We start from the raw sequence: 16836 nt of genomic DNA, 5'->3' as shown, positions 1-16836 counted from the left end.
TTGTTCTGACAACCTGCCCCATTGCAAATTCAGTCAGTACAAGGCATTCTGATTCCAATATGGTTTATTGCTCTACTTCTAAATATTATCCATATCAAAAGCCACCCATTTCCCATGCATTTCTCATTGAAACTTTATTAGACTTCTGCCTTACAAATCATTACTTTTTTTTTCTTAACCATTTATCACTTATCTCAAAGTAATGAAATAAGTAATATTTTTTTTTATATTTTGTATAAAAGCAACTTATCATATTAAACCACAACATGTTCAATAAAATTAACAAAAGATATAAGTATGGCCAAACTCACAGAGAAATAGTGGCAAAGGGAGACGACACAGCCCAGTAAACAGCAGAAAGAAACAATTCAAAGTAAAGAACAGATATGAAGTATTTAACTAATCAGTAAGTCTTGGGGGTCTTCCCCAGGGCTTTATCCCCTTCCCTGTGAGAACTGTGAAATCACAAGATGATTTCTGGTCTACTTCCTAGACAGAATGGGAGATGGAGACCACAGGGCAGAGCCAGAAGGACTGGGGGATGGCTCCACAAACGGTCGGTGTTCACAGGAATCCTCGAGCCACGAGGCTTAGGATGGTGTTTTGGCACCATCGGAGGCACTCGAAGGAATGCAGCCGTCCCTGCTCGTGTCCCATTACCTCACCCTTTGCTCTGTACACTTCCTGCTCTCGGACTCAACCCTGAGTCACCCGCTCTCTGCCCAGTTTACATTCTGCTTGCACACGGTGACATATGACACTGGGTGAAGGTCATGACATTAGAAGTAATTCCTTGATTTCCTTTTATAGCCAGCCACAAATAAGGAATGATTAACGGCTATTCCTGACTTAAAAAGGTGTTCAGAGCAGCCCTGCTTTCTATATCACCATTCATGGAAAGCAAATTATTTGTTCAGTACCCAACAATGCTTCGGGCAGCAACTCTCAGCCCATTTGAGGACCTTTGCCAAACTGAGATGTCAGCTATGGTAAGAGGAGGCCTCTATTCCTCGCCTTCAGTCTGTCTGTGCCTGGCACACTAGGAACGCTGTTCCAGTAGAAATCAGGCATCTTAAGGCCCATGATCCTCAGGATTCATGGGTTCCACCTGTGGGCAAGGTATTACTGAATGCTGTGCGGATTCCTCAAAGGGAGCACCCTCTGAGGGACCTTGTATAGTCAATACTATGAAACAGAACTGTATTAACCTTAAAGAATTTAGGAAGTGAATGTTTTAAACCACTTTACCTTTGGTAAGTATCTTGGCATTCAGTGGCATGCAAACAAAACCTTTTGTCTAACCCCTAGAGAAAATAATCGTAGTGATTCCATGTCACATGACATTTGCAGTAGACATTACAGCATTCTGCATGGTGCCCAGGAATAGTTATATTGCTAGGTTATTCCAGCTCCAGAAGATGACAGATGATTTCTGCAGGCATCACTCACAGCTGGTGAGCAGTTCATGAAGAAGTCCAATGCGCTGGTAGATAAAAGCAGGTGTGACTACAACAGGGCCTGGTCCTATAACCACCACTGCTTCCACGGTGCTATGTGCACAGTGGAAGAGAACACATCTGCCTGGGTCATTTATGAAACATCTTGCCAACACATTAGCAAATCTGCCTATTATTGTTTGTGACAGGACCAGGAAGAATTTCTGACACACCAACTTAATAGTCCAAGTCTAACGTGTGTGTGAAATCATGTTTACAAGCAAAAAAATTATTTTGAAATGGTTACCGTGGTACTTCATCTTGGTGTAAATACACGCGTGACTAACACTCTTTCTGAATACTGTTGTGGTGGCTCACTTTACAGGACAGAATTACCACCTATTTTCATATTTCAGGTAGAGTGAACTGTTTAAGAGTAGTAGGTCTCTCTGGGAAAGTACACGTACAAACTTCCATAGGGCCTAAAAATGAAAATAAACCTATAGCATCATGACTGCCTGAATGGTCTTTTCATACACTGGAGGTTAGACTAGGCAAGTACACTTAATGTGTTACAGAGTTCATCTTGTTTCACTGACCCCTGGTACCCACTCAGTCAATTTCCTCTGGTTCACAGGAGCTTTAAGATAGGAAAGCAGAATGATGACTATTCCAAGATTTCATAGTAAGATGTTCCCCATAAACATTTTAACCCTGAGAATGGGTCAAAGTTATCCCGTCTTCTTTAATGGGCCACAACTATGGCAGTGATCAAAACATGTTTGTTCAAGCATGATACTAACAGTAGTGTTTCATTCAGCCAATGGTAAACAAAGTAAGGTGATCTCCTCCCAGTGGATCACATGGATAGAGATAAGGGACTTGATTGTCATGCCATAAAATATGAGTCACAGATGTGTTAAACAATGATAAGAGATAGAGGAAAGCAACAATGAGACTCTTCACTGAGGAAAATTGTCTTTCTTCTTCATATATATGTATATGAATACATGTATTTTATAATTTATGAATACATATATCTAAAAAGTGGTGAACAATAGAAAAAATAAATGTGTATATATATCTTCAGTGCCAGCAAAATATGAGTAGAAATAACAACAAGTAATATTATAAAATATTATAAAAATATTATAATTATTTTTAAAAATAATAAATATAAAAAAATAACAGATATTATAAATAAGTAATATTATAAAAACCCTCTCTTGTGAATCAACTTTGATCTGGATGATGATAAAGGTAGTCAGACTTTTGTCTCTCTTTAGATCTGGGTGTATAATACTAGCCTAATGGCTTTTAAGAGTAGGTCCTTGCAGTTCCTGATAGCTAGGTTTGCCTTACAGTTTTGCAGTGAACCCTTCACTAACTTGAAGGCAGGTCCAGAAAGGTATTCTGTACAGATGGATTTCTGAACACCCCGAGAGCCCTTTTACTTCAATAACAGTCAGCCAGGACACAGTTGTCCATTATTCAGAACAATATACAGAATGAATATGCTAACATTTCTCTATCCGGCATTAAAAACAAGAATATATTGAAAACTCAGTCCCCAACTTTCCTCCTGAAAATTCATGTTACTCTGAAAGCAAAATAGGTTTCTGTGAACCAGTTGCATAATTGCAACAAAACCAGTAGTAAAAATAGACTCCCACACTGTCTAATCCTGCTTGGTTGTGTTGCACCTAAAACTTGGGATAGGATAACAATAACAATTTACCTGACTGCAGCACAAACAAGAGTAATTGTTTAAACCCCGAGGACACTGAATTCAGAAACTTGCGTAATGTGGCTTGTGGAACTTGAGGATTAGCCGGCCTTAACTAGTAAATACTGCACACCCCTAAAAAGCGCTGCATCAGAGTGGAGTGTGATCATCCGCTACATGGCAGGAAGAACCTCCTGCATGAAATGCAGTAGGTGAATGTCTCTGAACAATTATCTGAGCACTGAAAGGAGATTTGGCTAGTATACTATTCCACCTTGAATGACACTAGGACATTGTAAAGTCATATGCATCCTGGAAAAATTGTTAGAATTGGCATATGGACGTCTACCCAAGTATCTTTGGAGATAACAGAATCACAGTACCTTTAAAGTAGCAGTCATACAAAGGTTAAGCCCGCAAGAATAATGCTGGGACCTGTGAATTGATGGTACTTAGGGACATGGTTTAGTGGGTAATAATGGTGATAGGAGGATGATTGGACCAGATGATCTTGGAGGTCTTTTCCAACCTTAATGATTCCATCAGCCTATAATGGAAGGAGCTGCAAATTCAGCAATGGGCAATGGGCAAATGGGCAAGGCAATGGAGAGAAGGAATGCAAGGAAAGCTCAGTTCTGTGGACCTGAAACAGGTTTGTACATACTGTAATTTTCAGAAATACAGTACTAGGAAAACAGAGCCTCCATTTAAAAGTAAAGATCAAATGAAACAGAAAAGCAAAACCAGACGCTATTATAGGATTAGCTCTCTTTGTGCAAAAAGGTGCATAAGAGCAACTGCAAAACGGAACAAAATAAAAACTTCCTTTATGGAGCACCAATGGGACTGCAGGAGAGCAACAAGGTAAAATTGGAGAAAAAGAGGCAAAGATATGAGACAACAGGATAGAATCCATAAATTCTTTGCTGGTTTGCTTTGCCAAACTAAAGAAGAAAGATGAGGAGGAAGAACAAAACTACAGGACATGACGAATGCCTCTCTTTGCATCATCTCCCCCTCTCAGCAACAAAGACTAGGGACAGTCTGCTGTCAACCCATGCCCTGAAAATATTGCAATATTGCCAATGGGAACAGCCAATTACAACATTAGTGCTGGATGGTCATGGAAAGAACCCTAACTACCACTATTGCTATGATGTTCATTGACACTGTAGTGTCAATAAACGTTCTCATAAGAAAATTAGTTCCAGCTTCAACTCAGAGAAGTGGGAAAATGATAAATGTTGTTTCATATGCTTTAAAGGATGTTCAAGCACCTGTAACTGAGATTTCTGCCTGCAGTGAAATAGCTGCCAAGTTCAGGAGTACAAGAGTTCTTTCTGAGGATAGGAATGGGAGTATCCCTCCTGTAAGCAGCAGGGAATTATTGGCACTGCCTCGCTGAAACAAAATGCGTTAGCTACAGATTTTGCTACGGATGTTTCTAGAATTGGTGCTGACCAGTGGGAGGTAAGGGTGGAGTGATTCCTGCAAGTCACTGATGCTTTGTTATTAAGAATCCGGAGGAAGTAAAAACAGTAGATATTTGGGTAACAGAATTTCCTCAAGTTTTGTATGTCTGTAAATTAAAATGTGGAAAAATAGAAGTTGTGTATTAACTGAAGGTCCAGATCCTTCTTCACAATGAAAAAAATATCAACACCCACAAGGAACAGAGGAAGGACTCCAGCCCACCATCTACAGCTTACTGGAAACCAAGGTGCTAATGCAAAGACCTAAATTTTTAACTCTCCATTTTGCCCAGTGTTAAAAGCAGAGGGGAAAAAAAAAAAAAAAGGAAAAAAAAAGCCTAATGGTGGATTTTTAACACTTAAATAAGGTAGCCATCTCTCAGGTTGCTTGTGGTGGTAAGACATCTGAAATTCTTGTAGCACTAAGCAGAATATCTCAGTGACATTTTGTTACTGACTTGGCCAATGCTTTCTTTGCAATTCCACTAGCTGATCAAAGCCGGTAAAAACAAGCATGTACCTGGAAGGGAAAGCAACAGTGTTTTATTCAAGTACTGCAAGACTTTCAGATCAATACATCGAATGTGGATGAAATTATCGTTAAAGTGTGTTAAACCGTATCATAGATGGATATGTTGGTACATGGAAAAACTGAAGTGAAAGTAGAGGAAACTACTGAAGAGGTAGTCAGCATTATTCAAAACCCAGGCTTTAAAACTAATCATCAGAAACTCACAAAACTCGGTACAATCTGAAGTGAAATATTCAGGAATAATATTAGATCGGGAAAGGAGGGCAACAGTGGGATCATCAAAGGGTAGAACTGATTGTGAGAGTCCCCACCCCCACAGGAATAAGTGTAGTAGATTCAGTTTCACAATTGGTTAAGTTCTCATGAGAACATCCTTACATTTGCAGAAATCAGTAAGCCACTAATCAAACTAGTGAAGAAACATCACGAACAAGAACAGAAGGAAGAACAGCAGAGCAAAACCACATCAGTTCAAAGCCTGGCTGTGGGCTACATGCATTATTGTAAGCCGTTTCATATTCAGCTAACAGCTACTGACCTAGATCTCAGGACCCCACTATTTCAAGAACACAAAACAATAAGAAGCAAGATACAGCCTTTGTTTTGAGAGTCTTAAGATCAGTGGGGGAGAAATTTACTCCATATGAAAAGACAAGTTTAGCACTGGCTTAGGCATATGAGCTTATGGAACATATCTCTAGGTGCTGTTTTGCAGTAGTACCTATCACAGGTGCTCTGCTAAAGTACATAATCACTGGAAAAGTACAAACCAGACATGTATCAAACCCGAGGTTAGCTAGATAGACACTGGCTTTCATAAACTAAGAACTTTCTGTAGAAGACAACAAGGTTTTAGCACCAACCCTATATGGTCTGTTAACCAGTGGAAAAGAGTGTAAAGTGCCCTTTACCTCTTACCTGTCAAGTGTTATCAGATAAAAGCTCCGTTGCTGACTTTGTGCCACAGAATATTCAGCATGGTTCACGGATGGGTCCAGTTTTTACTGGAAACTTGGAAAATCCTTTATAAGATATGCGGCAACTCATAAAATATAGAGGAGTTGGCTTCCTTCTGCAGAGTAGCTCTACAGAAGCAGCAGAGCTAATGAGCTCTGCTAACAATGTTAAAAGAGAAATCTAAAGGAAATGACATAGCTTTGTACGTAGTTGCAGACTGGGTATATCCAGCTTTAACTATTTGGCTACCAATTTAGAACAAAAATGACCTACAAACACAGGATTTTAATCTGGGAGCCTACCAGATTAAATCACAGCCTGACCACAGTTCTAAAACAAAAACAAAAACAGAAATGAAAACAAAACAAAACAAGAGAGGAAGAAAAATATGGAACTCATGTAAAAGCATACCAAAAGGAAAAATACAGAAGTAGAGGAGTTGGTTTATGTAGTAAAGCAGATGCCATTGCTAAGATTGTGGTCATCCCAATAGATATAAACTTTGAAGAAACAACCACTTTGAAAACAAAACAAAGAAAATAGTACAAAGTAAGTTATTAAAGGCATAGCCACTTTACAAGATGCAAATGGGGGAAATGAGGGGTGACCACTAAAGAAGCTAGGAGATGGGTGAAGCATAGAAGGGGGCCATACCTTCTACAAATGACCAGTGTGGTGTGGCCAGATAACAAACACTTGCAGATGGAGAACATTATATACACTTCAAGCAGATTTATTTCAATAGGGGCATGAACAAAATCATCTAGGGGCAGCTCAAATGCAAAAGGGAAAGGCAGAAGATGGCTGGTTGGCTTAAAGTTAAAAGAGATGGGCGCACAATTGCTTAGCTTTTGTGATGGTGAATACCCCACTTGGAGGAAAAAGAAAAATATCAGTAAAATAGTCGAGAATTCAAGAACTGCATGCTAAAATACAAATAGACTATGCTAGACCACAGGTAGTCTCAGCTTAATCCCACCTACTATGCAAAATGGTATTAAATATTGTTTGCTAGTACTAGATCCACTGACAAAATGGACTGAGACAGCACCAGTACAGAAAGCTACAGCAAAGCCTACCACAGTGCAGGTATTTAACACTGTATTTTCCAGATGGGATTAAACTAATAAATTGCTTTGGAGCAAGGAACATATTTTCCAGGGGAAATCCTGAAGGAATTATGTGGAGGCCTGGGAATAAAACAAAGGTTCCAGATTTGCTGGGAACTCCCAGTTCAAGGTGAGCTGAATGAACCAATGGGTCTATAAAAATAGCGTTAGGCAAAATGGAGACAAAATACAGAAAAGTTTGGGATACTGCATCACCTTGGTATTTTAATGGCCTGTGGGCCATAACGACTTCTCACAAGTTCACGCGATTTAGAAGTATGCTTGGGAGAAAAAAATAAAATAAATTTGAATGGCAGCCTAGTGTTTTAAGTGAGGAACGGATACAGACCCTAAGCAAACATTGGAAAGAGGTTAATGTTGTTATAGCAACTCAACTGGGAAGAAACACTCAACGCATGGATAAACAAACAGGTACAAACCACTACTCCGCAGAATGGCAAGTAGGATGGAAAAGAATGTTCCATATTTATAGAACATTATACAACGTAAACAGTAAACGGGATGGACCAGCTTCAATTATAAATAAAGCAGGACCTTAAGCATATGATGTAAAACTCCAGAACAGAAAAATACCTATACAGTTCCAGTTTTAATGTAATTATGGAAAGGTGAATGAGTTAATGAAAAGGAATGATGTTATACTATAAATGCTGCTATTAAAACTTAACAGTAAGGTGTATGTGATGTCTCACCAAAGTCATTACCAGTGGAAAAAGAAGCATAAATTAATTGTTAGGCTATGTCTGAGTGTAGTTTATGTTTTTATTTTATTATTTATTTTATTTGATTCAAAAATGTGAATATTTATGTTACATGGGAACAGCAAGAACACTGCTTTTTGTTGATAATAGATCATAACTCTAGTGGCAATGGAAACTTTTCTTTTTTCCTTTTTCTTTCTTCTTTTTTCCATTTTCTTTTTCTTTTTTCTTCTTTTAATCAGAGACCATAAGACCTTTGGATACACATCTCCACTACTTTAAAATTATGGGAGTTAAGTGTGAAGGCTAAACAGCATTGCTTCACAGCAATCTGTGCTCTGTGAAGTCAAAAATAATCTTATGATGTTAACAGATGTCTCTGATTTTAAGAGATCGTATTATGGGCGGATGAAGCAAGATACAAATTTAACTTGGAAATTTTGTTTCAACTTACTTGGCTGGAAGTCAAAATAACCTGCTGTAATTGTGTTGGAACCTGAACAACCACACCAAATGAAATATGAATGGAAAGCACCAGAGACGGTTGAACCAACTATGAAAGTCAGAAGCAAAGCAGAAACTGGAACAAAGAAACAAACAAACAAACAAGTCAAAAGTATCATTCATAGAGTTTTGTTGTTCATGAAGCTTTAATTTTTAAACCAAAGTTTCTACTTGAAAGAAAATTCACAGTTTTGGGAATACACAATTGTTCAGTAGCAGAAAATTAATAGAGTGCATCTTACTGTGAACAAAGAATTTGCTTTGACTTTTCCATGGCAAAATAGGTATACTCCATTTATTAAAGGCACATTCGTAGCACTGACCGAGAAACTGATCCCATATACTTGAGTGCAACATTCCAAGAGGGTTGACAGATACCATTTTAGAGGGAGTAGAAGCTGAGACTCGAATTTTAGTCTCCTTTGATGTAAAAACTTTGACTAGTATGTTATCAGAATTGGGGTATATTATATGCAACATTCAAAAAACATGAAGTCATATATATATAATCTTTGAAAGTTATCTACCTAAGAGTTACTAGTGCCAGATGGAAATCTAAATGCGGATAGCATTAGCAAAAATATTAGCTTTATAGAAGGAAAAGTACTGGAATTTGAAAGTGAAAGTGGCATTAGCATTGTTTTCAGCTTATACTTGGACTCAACCACCAGTTACAGAAACTACTAATAGCACAGTAGATTCTGTGAGTAGTAATCACCAACACAAGTTATGGGAAAAACAGTTTGTAGGATGGCCTAAGTTTCAACCACTGAAATGGGATTGAACTGCAATTTTAGAAGCAAAGATGAAGAGACTATACAGGAGACACAGAGATGATTGTAAGGCAGTATAGCTATTGCCTGAAATGATACTTCAGTCAGTTCATTAGAAGCTAAGTAGCATTAGTGAGAGCGTATTAACAAATTTGGAAAGGTACTGTAAGAAATGGGGTTGTAGACATTAAGGCCTATCCTACTGGAATGCGGTCTGAAGGCAGCCCAACTCCCCCCAAATAAAAACAGAATATTACTCCTGCAATAGCAATCACTACTTGTATGTGGAACCAATTAGCAATAATTCTAGGATCTATGATAACGGATATATATGGATACCTGCTGTTTTTGTTTGCTTGTTTGTTTTTCTGCATTTTAATAGAAATAACCAGAAAACTGAGCTCCATGTAGAAAAATAAGTGTGCAACATTTCTCATCTATCTAATTTAAGCATTTGTAATGCTTACCTGTATCACACACCAACCAGGGTTCAGCCAGAATTGTAACACACAGAACACTACCAACTTGGGATTAACTTGAAAACATTATAACAAAAACATCAGAGAATCACAGCAAATAGTGCAGGAAGTTAAAAAAAAAAAAAAAAAAAGACACAATAATGAATAGGCACCAGGCAGGAAAAAGTCATGTTATTTTAGAGAATCAACAGCCACCAAGATCACAAAAGGACACAGAAACCCTGACTGTGCCACGACATTTTTAGAAGATAGTCAAGTAGAGGTACAAGAATCAGGTGTTATTTTAAGTGTTAATCATTATCTTGTTTAACTGATTTTCTTTTTGTTACAGGCATTGAGAACTGAGTTCCCATCCCATTGTTGACAAGAACATTAACCAAAGGGACAGAGACTGGAGATACAGCTTCACAAGGGAGATACACAAAAACATTCGCAAGTAATAAAATCAGGAAAATAAGACAGAATAAATTCTAATCCTAAAAATAACTTAAACTATATTGGTAGTAGATGAGATCCTCTGCTTGTTTGGAGGGGCAAAGGAGTAAGGAATATAAAGACATCAGAGATCAGCAAGGAAGAAAGGGGAGAAAAGAGTTATCCACTTCAGTTCTGTCCTTACTGAAGAGCTCTCAGGTCTGCTAACTTCAACATCAGTGTTTCAGGCCTTCGAGAAGCACAGCATTCAATACAGCATACACACATTCAGTTGCAACAAGGCATATAGTGTTCCTGGATGTACAGGGAGAATATTAAGATTTGAACTGCACACCGGTGGGGGAAAAAAAAAATCTTAACTTTAATTTTTATAGTTTATTGCCTTATCAAATGAGGCCACCAAGTGGCAATGTAAATATTAAAGACACGAAGGAAAAGTGCAATACCTTATAATAACTTCAGAATGTGCACAAAGAATAATCACGAGAAGCGAACAATGATTAAACTTTATTTTATGTGCCCTGACATAAAGTAGTGATCACATTTACAATCTGTAAGTGTAGCTTTCAAAAGCTGTCTTCCAGTATTTAAGCCGTGATGCCTTCAAATACCGCAGTCCTATTCATTTCAGGCAAGCAACCTAAAACTAAATTGCGGCAAGTTTTAAAACTCATAGATTTAAATTTACATCCTTCCGGTCCTGAGTCAGAAACACACTTCATATTTCAGTGTCTGATGTGATTGTTTTTTCTTGGCCAATTCTACTGATTGTGTTGTTTGGTAGAATTCAGGTCTTGTTTTTATTCTCCTTCTGTCCATGACTGTCACACAAGTATGCTCTATAGAGGCATATAGTATTCCAGTTTCCTCAATTCCTTCTACCCATTCCACAGAAGTCAGTATCAGTAGGATGCCAGAAAAAGAAGGCAGGTGGAAGTCCATCTTCTGACACCTTCAAGCCTTTCTTTTAAAGGATCCTGTACAAACTTCTTGCAAGACATAAGAATAAGCAATAATGATGAAGAATAAGATCAATCTACAAATAATCTGACAAATTTACTGATTCTGAGAATTCATGTAGGAAATAGTGATTCGCAAAAGTGTGACTAGAATTACAGATGGTACCTAGCAGGTTTCAGTACAATAGTAAAATATATACTGCATTACAAGCAGTTTGTTTTCCTTCTTTTAGCTGAAAACGTCTGATTTGGTATCTTATCAAGTTCATTTTCTCCTACGGCAAATAACAGCAGTGACAACTTGTAGATTAACCCCAGTAGGCAGACAAATCCTGCTTGTGCACTACACTTTGCAGTGGAATGGGGGAAGAGAATTGGACAGGCAAAAAAAAAAAAAAAAAAAAAGAGTTGAGGCAAAGACAGTTTAATAAGTGAAGCAAGGCAGTGCATGCAAGCAAAGCAAAATAAGGCATTTATTCACCACTTCCCATCAGCAGGCAGACGCTCAGCCATTTCCAGGAAAGCCGGGCTTCATCACCTAACGGCTACTTGGGAGACATACGCCATAACCACAAATGACTCCCCTTCAACCTCTCCCCGAGATTTTATTGCTGAGCACGACGTCACGTAGTGTGCTACATCCCTTTGGCCAATTCGGGTCATCTGTGGAGCCGTGTCCCCTCCCACCTCTTTGCCCACCCACAGCCTACTTGCTGGGGGGCAGCGTGAGAAACCGGGGAAGGCCTTGATGCTGAGTAAACACAGTCAGCGATAGCTAAAACATTGATATGTTACCGACACTGTTTTGGTCACAAATCCAAAACACAGCTTACAGGCTGCTATGAAGAAAATTAACTCCATCCCAGCCAAGCCCAGTAAACAGCTCTATAACACGTTTGTTCAAGCAGAACTGAACTTTGTAAATATTTAATTTGTCCAGAACTGAAGTTCTAAATTTGCAAAGCGTGCTAAAGACACAGCCTCGCTGAGAATGAAATAAAGTCTGACTTATCTTTCAGTGTGTTTACACTGTCAGAAAAGAATTACAGTGAATTAATTGTGTCAAGTTTGAGTGGAGAACACATCAGCGCCTTTTTGATCAAAAATATCCTTAATAGAACTTTTGCCATTTCAGTTATGCAAACGATCTACTTATAAGGCATCTTTTTATTGACTGAAACCCAGTAAATCTGGAGAAACACTTCTGAACCTTTTTAAGATGTAATAATTTTCATAAAGACGTTCGTAAATCTAAATGGATGTTAACTAATTTACATGCCTCACTGTTGCTATATCAGAGCTGCTGTATTGATATAATGACACTTCAGTAACACAGCTTGTGAATAATTAGTAATAAGTAATGCATTCCAGCATCACATGTTTAAAATGAAAAAAGGTGTTAGTTCCCAATGCTTTTGTTTGTCTTGTTTTCAATATACTTTTTAGAATCACTCTGTACTCATGCCCATGCTTTATGGAGACTGACTTCTAGGAGAAGCCATATACGCTGGGCTCACACACAACTGTTGTTATGTTACTAATGTTTGAAGGCTAACAACAACATTAGAGGCAACCACTTGAATTCTGTACATCACTTCACACAGATGTCGTGTTGTCATTAATATGGTGCATTCATGTTATGCATTTTGTATTCAGAAAATTTAGAGCTGGAAGTACTCTTTATTAAAAAAAATAGGAATAGCTCTATGACAATTATCAGATGTGAAACAAAATGGTTTCAGCTAGAAGTGACTGATGGAGATAATTTTTCCTGCTCAGAGCAGCTTGAACTTAGAAATTAGACAGGGGCATTCAAATTCATCGTCTGGATGAGTTTTGAGTATCTTCAGGCCAAAATTCTACCACCTCTTTGATCAATCTGTTCCAATGTTTGAATGTCTTAGCTGTCAATATTTTTTCCTAGTATGGAAAATAATATAAGCAGCTGCCTTGCTGCAGCTTACGACAACTGTCCCTTGACCATTTGCTATGCACACCTCAGAAGCCCCTAACTGTTCCCTCTATCCTCCCATTAAGTAGCTGAAGACAGTAAGGTTTTCCCTTAGCCTATTTTCTTAAGAAAAAAATAAAAAAAGCTCTCACACTCTCTTCATACAGCATGTGCTTCAGCAGCTTAATCATCTTGGTGGCCCCAATTATATCAATGTCCTCCCTACACAGAGGAACCCAACTAGACTCTATTTTGGAGGCAGTCCGCTATATACCTCCCTTGGGTAACCCACTCACCCACTCTAGGTGTCCTGCTTGGGCAGGGGGGTTGGACCAAACCTCCACAGCTCCCTTCCAACCTTATCCCCTCTGTGATAGGGAACAGAGGGGACTAATTGCTATACATCTGTTACTACCAGCCCACTATGTTTAACCTTCTTCACCAAAGACACACTTGCTGACTTACATTCAGCTCGCTCACTAGGATCCCGGGGTTCTTTCCTGCAGAGCTGCAGCACAGCTCCTAGCCAGCACCCAGCCAGTAACCATGCACTGTGCTATTTCACCCCGCACTAACGACCACAGCCTGTGATTATGAGGCTTCACTTAGTTTGCCTCAATCTGGCAGATTGCAGCAGACACCCACCTTCACATCACCGTTGGTATCTCCTCTGATGTTTACTCATAAGCTGTCAACCAACTTTTCCCCCTTACCACAGCTAAGTTCCATGCAACCTAATTGCTGTAACTGCAAAGATCTTAGCACCTATTCAGCCTTCCTTATTTAAAGCGTGTACCTAACCATTCCAATCCTCCAGCCATGCAAACCATTTCATCCTGTTTCTGCGATACGGCTGTACAATCCTGCCAACTCCTAATCACTCCTGTCCCTATTCCATGTTGTATGCATTTGTGTACAAGCACTTGAGATGGAACCCCACAAACATGTTTCAAGGGACATGGGAGAGCATCCCTCATCATGCTTGACACTTTCTGCCGGCCTCATTTCTCACTTCTCCTCTATGAAAAGAGGCCAGCAGCTGCCTTATGTTGGAAAGAGACAATTCCAGATATGTTCAGAAGGGACCTACTGCTGACCAAAGCTAAGCCACTGAGCAATGCTGGTTGCTCGTCTGTGATAACATATTTAAGGATTTTTTTTTTTTTTAATAAGTGCATAGCAGCTGTGAGGGGAGTGAGAAAAAAAATGTAAAACAATTCTGCAGACACCAAGGTACATGAAGGAGAGGGAGGAAATTCTCCTGCAGCTCATGGAGAGGACCATGGTAAAGCAGAGTGTTCCCCTGCACCCCACGATGAATCATATTGGAGCAGATATCCACACCACAACCTGTGGAAGACCCAATGGTAGAACAGGTGAGTATGGCCTGAAGGAAGCTGCAAGCTCATGGAGAGCCCGGGCAGGAGCTCCTAGCAGGAACTGTAGCCTGTGGAGGGAAGCCCATGGTAGATCAGTTCTAGAAGAATTGCAGCTTGTGAGAAGGACCCATGTTGGTTGTTTGTGAAGGACTGTATCCCATGGGAGGGACTCCATGCTGGAGCACAGGAAGAACATGAGGAGGAAGGAGTGGCAGAGAGAATGCATTCTAAACTGACTGCAACCCCCATTCCTCAGCGCTGCTTGGTAGGAGGAAGTAGAAGTATTGTGAATGAAGTTGAGCCTGAAAAGAAGGGGGATGGAGGAAGGAGTTTTTAGTTCTCACTATCCTATTCTTATTGATTGGTGATAAATTAATCTTCACAAAGCCAAGACTGTTTTGCTCTTGACGGTAATTGGTGAGCTATCTCCCTGTCCGTATCTCAATCCACTTTTCTTGAGAAAGTTTATTTACTTGAGGCAATTTACTTGAGTTTATTTACTTCCCAATATTGAAACCTAAATCTTGATCCAACAAACAGACATGATTTCATCTTATCTCTCTTTCAAGTTAAAATAAAAAGTCGCAGTTTTTGGAAAGAAGGAAGAATGAAGAAGATACTGTTGTTTTTTATGTATGTAGAGAAGCTCTCTTGTTCCTTTTTTGTAAACTACTTCTAAATATCCAGTATGTTTATCATAAGGCCAAAAATAACTGGCCTTGCAGCTGAAGTCCCTCATCTGCAGTGATGAAATCTTCAGTTCTAGCCTCAGCATGAACTTAATCAAAAGATTTCTCAAGCTGAGTGAATCTTTTAATAGAAGTTACAAAGGCAATGGGTCTCAAAGACTGAGAAGCAGAAAGAAACCTGAAGGCAGGCGCTTCATTTCTGAGAGCCAACAAGTAATGCATTCATCATTTTCCTTTGATTGTCTGAAAGGGAATGAGTAAAGAACAATAAATTGTTTCAATCTTGTTCTAGTAGACCCATTTCATCTAAAATGTTGCTTCTCTTGCTCTCAGAGTAGCCAGGTATATCCTTGTTCAGATTCCCCTGTGCCCCCACTTCTTTTATGTTGTTTCTGCAGATGTGAGGAAGAGAGGCATGAAGCACAGTTATGAAAAACCTCATAGTGTATTTAAATTATAATATTTTTGACAAGAACAATCCAAGCAAAGCAGCAGCTTTACCTTGGGGAAAGCAGAACAATTTGCCTACTATTTGTAATAAAGTTGAATGCAAATAAAGATTAGTTCAAACTAATTTAGCATATCAAATAACACACGAGGATTGCTTGTTGATTCCACTGGAAATCTTGATAAATGATAACAACTCATTTCTGAAGATCTTCTGACGAAAAAGAAAAAAAAAAAACGTTTTTGTGTTACTAAACATAACAAGATCATCTACATGAAAAAACTTTACTTCTTAAAGTTCTTACCTCAACACAATTCTTCTTTGAGTAACTTAATCAGCAGCCAATAACTGAACGGTTTCTATTCGATAACATCGCTAAGAAATAGCTTTATATCTACAAGTGATATTCTCTGAGGAAACCACAGTCCAGTGTGGACTAACATCACAGTAAGTAGATTTTATATATATATATGTATATATATATATATCATGAATAGGAATGGATAGCTTACACATGAACAGACACATTTAGGAGTGTGGTGTGCATAACTGAGTAGAGTGAGAAGTGCTGCAACTTACATTACCATTCAACTTCACTGTGCATAAAGATTTTTCTTTCCCTGAAATGAAAGGCTGTTTTCCCCCAGGAAGGAAGGAAAACATTACCATAGACAACCTGGCATTTCCCTAACTACCCAGCCAAGTCCCCTCCTTCGCACCCCACATGGCACAATTCTTACCGGTAGCTTTCCCTTCAGAAGAGCTGTGCTACCCGGTTCAGTGACCGAAGCCTCATTCCTCTCTCCCTCCCTCACGCCGCCCAACACAAAGCCCTATGCCCAGAGCCCTCCTAAGGCTGGCCAGGACCAACACCTTTGCTTCGGGCAGAGACGAGCAGCCGCACTTTGCTTGCGGAGCGCATCACCATCTCACTCGCTGTGTCCTTTGACGGCTAGCCGTGCCACAGAGCGGTACCTGACAGCCCGGAGCCCACCCCACCCCACGCAGCGCCTCGCTGCGAAGAGCCAACAAGCGAGGGAACCCCCAGTCAGCCCTGAGCCCCAGCCAGGTGCCGGGCGGGCGGACACAAAGGCGAAGGGACGCGGCGGGGAGCAGCTCCCCTCCGGGGAGAGGAGGAGACGGGGAGCGGGCGGCCCCGCCTCGCCCTCAGGCGCGGCCCCTGAGGAGCCCCGGCCCGGCGGCCCCGCCATTGGCTGGCGGCGGCGGCGCTCTGCGGCTGCTGCGCCTCCCGCCCGCCCGCCCGC

The 16836-nt window shown here is 39.8% G+C and overlaps 1 protein-coding gene across 8 annotated transcripts in view; it reads right to left on the bottom strand.

The window, feature by feature from the left end:
• ABCB1 (ATP binding cassette subfamily B member 1) overlaps nt 1-11736 on the bottom strand; it is a 54997-nt gene extending 43261 nt beyond the window's left edge. For 6 of the 8 annotated variants that reach the window (XM_083826011.1, XM_083826013.1, XM_083826014.1 and 3 more), the window contains exon 1: nt 6085-6287. The gene's annotated coding sequence lies outside the window, so the exon portion shown is untranslated. Of the gene's footprint in view, nt 1-6084; nt 6290-11585 lie in introns of those variants that run through there. The other 2 variants (XM_083826012.1, XM_083826018.1) reach the window with 2 other exon arrangements.
• Nucleotides 11737-16836: the final 5100 nt, after the last annotated feature.

Source organism: Anser anser, assembly GCF_964211835.1.
Source record: "Anser anser genome assembly, chromosome: 2".
NCBI lineage: Eukaryota > Metazoa > Chordata > Aves > Anseriformes > Anatidae > Anser > Anser anser.
Note: the sequence above shows the minus strand (reverse complement) of the source record. Positions and strands in the feature narration are given on the sequence as shown.